The sequence below is a fragment of the Macrobrachium nipponense genome, chromosome 3 (assembly GCF_015104395.2).
Source record: "Macrobrachium nipponense isolate FS-2020 chromosome 3, ASM1510439v2, whole genome shotgun sequence".
NCBI classification, from domain to species: Eukaryota; Metazoa; Arthropoda; class Malacostraca; order Decapoda; family Palaemonidae; genus Macrobrachium; species Macrobrachium nipponense.
This window is the reverse complement of record NC_087202.1, coordinates 48072559-48077942: the sequence shown is the minus strand read 5'-3', so window position 1 is coordinate 48077942 and position 5384 is coordinate 48072559.

Here is a 5384-nt window from a genome sequence, read left to right as displayed (position 1 = left end):
CTACATATATCATCCAATCTTTTCAATTATTAAGTCAAAACTCTTTAGTAGGTAGGAGGTCTATATATACTATGTTCATCAATTTTCAGAATTCAAAATTCTACCGCTAGTAAGTTCACATTCTGAGTTACTATATTTCTCAGATATATTTTTCCTTGTTTTTTGTCTTTCCCATATATTGCGGTTCCCCCCTTGATTCCTATTTTTTCTATCTGATCTATAAGTTTGGAACCCTTTTATTTGATCATCATTCCCAGTCTCTTGGGAACTACCAGGTTTCACTTATATTCATTATATCTATTTTATTTTCATTTTGGGTTAGTTCTTCTAAGTACTCTATTTTTTCTTTTTGGAGTTACTCGTAACTAAACCTGTCGCATTCATCACTATGATGGTTTGCGTGTTTTCTCCTTCATTTAATTACTGGTAGTAATAAGGATTTTCCCATGTCCTCTTTCCTGTTCTGGTATGTTGTTCTTTTTTTCATTTCCAGAAATTCTGGACATAAAAAATTCAACTTTTCCAGAATATTTGATCTTCCTTCATCATAATTATTCATTTTGTGTGCTGAATCTGCAATTTCTCCGTTTCTGCAATATCCTCTTGCAATAATAAATAAAACAGTTAGTTATCTCTTGAGTAGAATTCGGAGCTGATGCTTTGAAATTTTTTGCTGACACTCTGCATAATCTCATTGGTGGTTTGCTTTTTTCTCTTTTACCTGATATTCTTGATTTCTCTCTTTATGTGTTTTCTTTCTTATTTGGATTTTATTATTGGTTGGTTATTTATTTGATTATGATTCATGGCTACAGGGTGCATATATTTGCATTTTTTGTGCGAACTTACATCCTTTTCCTTCTTTTAGGTTTTTACATATTTTGGATGCAGATCTCTGCAATCATCCCCATATCCATCTAAGTATGCACATTTACCATATATTTCATAGTTTTGACATATCTTAGGATGTTTGTAGTAACATCTTTCTCCAAATCTGCAATTCCCTCTTTCAAAAGGTTGCAGATTTTGTCTTTCTTGTCTATTTTTTCCGCCTCCCGTCATTGTATAGATCTGGGTAGAGCCTCTTCGGGATTTGCTTTTCTGTTGTCATTATCGTAATTTATTTCTTCGTAGGTATGCTGCTTTATTGCTCATATGTAGTATCAATGAGTATCTCTGCAATCCATACTTTTATCTTGTTTCTTTGTTTTCCTTATTTTTTTCTGTCATTTCATTTTTGTTTACTTCTCTTCCGTTTTCCTCCTTCTTCTTTTTCTTTTTCTTCTTCTTCTTCTTCCTTCTTCTTCTTCATCCTCAACTATTTGTACATTCAATCTTGATTTAATAACATTGTCTATCCATGATAGACATGTTGAACAAAAAATTAAAAATTGTATCTTTTCTCAAATCTTGTATTACCTCAGCACACTGTGGATGGGTCGGAATGTTGCATGCAGCACATTTTCTGATTAGGTTTTGTGGATTGACTATGCTATACCAAACCTTACACAGTTTGCATGCTTTTGCATTCTTTCTAATGCATCAATTAGGACATTTCACAAGATTCACCTTATTCATTTTCTTTGGTCGGAATATGTTGGTTTATATATATTTTCTTTATGAGTCTCTTGACCACTTGGATTTTATTTGGAACTTCTTCAATTATTTTCAAGATGTTTTTCATTAGATTTGTTCCAGTTTGAAGGATTATATCCTTCTAATATATCTATGAATGCTTTTGTATCTTTTTGGTTAGGACTGTTGCTGATTTCATAGATGAGAAATGCCAGTTGTCCTGCCTACCTCATCGTATTGCGATCTGCTAAAACACGCCAAATTACGCCACCTCTTCCCGCAGTTGGAACTTACTGCCATCTTGTTCTGATTTATAGTATTTACACTTGATAAACTAACTTAGAAGACGCTTTATCCTACTATTTTCCAACACTAATCTTATCACCGATAGTTCACGAACACTTCTAGATATTTCTCAAATTCTAGTCGTATGTTAAAACTTGTGATATCTGTTGATTAATCTGACTTCACGCGGGTACGTCTCACCAAGCAAGATGGCTACTTACGAGAGAGAGAGAGAGATGAGAGGAGAGAGAGAGAGATAGGGGTCTGCCTTCCGTTTCGTGTCCACGCTTACCTTATGAATACTGGGGGTTCTTCCCCCCATGTTATACTTATATATAGATATTAGATATATAGATATTATATTATATATATAATATAGATATAATAGATATTATAATATTACATTACATTTACATACATTACATACATACATACATTACATACATACTACATACATACATCCATACATCATACATATACAGACATACATACAATACATATCTATATATTATAGTATATTAATATAATTATATATACATAGATAATATAATATATATATATAGATATATATACTTATGGTACAGTATTATATATCCAGATTTTTTTTTATCCGCGTCTTATTGTCCTTCGAAGGCGGAGCTTCGATATTTGAAGGAAAATAGAACTATACCAAGAGAAATAAATTTCAAAGCGCCATCTATCACTGCAGCCCTGCCATTCACCAATCCCCTCTAAATAAATATTTTACCCCAAAGAAAAATTTTTGATAAATGTACTTCTTGCAGATTAAGCTAGGCTTATACCATCACATTCCTGAAGAAGAACAAGTATATTCATAGAAATAAATTTAACTAATTGTAGGTTACTAGGTTCGGTCTCTGCCCAACAGTTCGATCATTATTATTTTCATAAAGTAAAATGGAGAAAATCGTAGTTCTGTCGAAAGTTCTGTGGGTTACAGGTCGATGTTTCTCAGTACCTTTTCTTGATGCAAAGGCCACCACTGATTAGAGCAAGAAGTTGATCAAATAATTCCAGAAATAATGAAATTTTACCTAAATATTATACAATTCCCTATCATTCGTAATACGGTGACATGACTACGGAAGAAACCAAGAGTCCAAGAGAGTCCAGCCACCAAACTTCCCCAAAACGGAACGTCCAAGAGAGGCAGAAGTGAGAGCAGAGGGCAAATAGAGAGAGACGATTATTATTCACACGGATGATAAAGAATAGTGACAAGAAATATTGCTTCGTCACATGAAAATAAAAAAAGAAGTGCTGATTCCATGACCTCTATCTTGGAAATGCGGGACCAGAGAATAATTAGACCTTTTCCGTCGTCCCGTAAAAGGACGAAACGAACCGAACGAAAAAGGTGCAAAAATGCAGAAAGGCGCTGTTATTTTTATTCCTTTTTTCCCGCCATTCAATTTTTTTTCCAGGCTGGATCTTTTCCAGAATCCCTTGGCGATGGCGGGCCACCTGCTTCATGTTTTTCGGGACACAAAGAAAAAGGGAAAACACTATACACCTAAAATAAAAAAAAAAAAACCCTGATTCGTTTAGTCTCACAAACCGTTAAGCTATAAATCCAAGGGGAAAATATCCAGTCTTTTGAAATATAGTCCTAATCAAATTATTCTTTCAGAAATCCTCTTTTGGAGTTCTTAAAACTTTTTTTTTTTTTTTTTTTTTTTTTTTTTTTTTTTTTTTTTTTGTGGGACTGTTCGCCAAGTGATAAATCTCGAACCTTGGTTTAAAATTAATAAAATAATATTAATAACACTAAACAATTAGATCGGAATCTTTCATTTCGACTTTATTCAAAATGTCACATATATTTTAAATTTAGTTTTAATTTGTTTCGATATTAATGTTTGCTTCCTTTTCAATACATGTATCTATTTACCAAAAACGATGATCCTTCAACCGCATAAAAGCAGTGTCCTTCATCCACACAAAAACAGAAACATAAGAGAGCATTTTTGGTGCTATTACGAGATTGCTTTTTGCATCAATTGCCATCTTACATATTTTCATACCTCGTAGACTTGAAGCACATATGACCAGTTACTTCCTTTCCATGTACCGTCTTGCGATTGGAATTCTCGGAAGTCTGAACAGTTTTTGCTTTTCACCGCCATCTTTCATTGTCATAATCTTAGACCTGAAGGTTCTATCCATTTAAGCAGCAGACAAGTGCCATTTTTTCAATGGTGGCTGCTTTATTGAATATAGTTTCATAGACATCATTGTTCACTTCAACTTCACTCCACAACAGAACAACAACTTCAATTCCAAAAACAGCATACCATTCTCAACTTATAGTAGAGCGGAATTCCGTTCGTTTTTGTGTAGTCTTTTGCGTCTGTCAATATAATCCATGGTAGACACTTTATTGCCTTAGGTTCCCTCTGTATCATCGGTCACTTGACTTTAATCCAATAAGGACGAACAACATCTGCTTAGGAGCGCTGAGACCCTTTCCTGACCCCCAGCCCTCAATGCCTGGGAAAAGGAATAAAAGTCGTGGTGGAGGAAACTCGAGACTATACAGAGCGGGCGCCACATCTATTTCGGTAATATGTGAAGGGGTGTGGAGAATTAGGGGGAGGGGGAGGAGAAGGAGTAGGAGGAGACGGACGCCAACCCAAACTGCAACCGATTACACAACAGGCTACGTATTGGTACAGCTTTCCAGCGATGGCCATTGCTATCCTAGGCTCGCAGTACTTCACAAACTCCAGTCACAAGCTCTCGGCATCAACTACAATAAGGATAAAGGATAAAGGAGAATTGAAGAAAGCGTTGATACTGCTTTTCCTTTCACTTAGCTCAGTATTCACTCTCTTGCTATCCGCTTCCCTTTTTACTACGGAATATAAAGGATACGAGAGAAAGATTTTGGTTCAGAATATTTACCATTTTTGAATGTCAGCAGTTATGGAATTTTGGACCAAAGGGCAAATGGACTTTGAGTTAATGTACGGAGGATAAAAAGTGTTTGTCAAAACTGGCCGCTTCACCCAAAATAATGGAACCACCAAACAAAATAAATTTTGAAAATGGAAAAAGACTAAGAAATTAGTTTAAATAATTAAATATTTTTACTTAGAAATCACCAATATCTGATATATATATTTTCATCTACTGTACAACAAAAAGCTCATGAGACTAAGTCCTGCGGTCCACAACAGGCGATCTACTCCCTTCCATACCTTACCACATTACAGTTGCTCGGAAATCAGTCTAGTGAAAACCACATTGCATTTCAAGTGATATTGCTTCCTTTAATCCCTGCAGATCTGAGATTTAATAAAAAAGGAAAAAAATGTATAGCCCGATCAAGGTCTCTGGAATCCAAACTTCTGTTGCACCGACCCTCTTGTTTCACGCTTCACTCTTCAGCCTTCGTACCTTCTTCAGTGTTATTAAATTCCTGAATTGCAACAAATGATTTCTTTGAAACTGAATATATCTGGACATATTTTGTTCATTCACTATTCATTTTGATTGCCGTT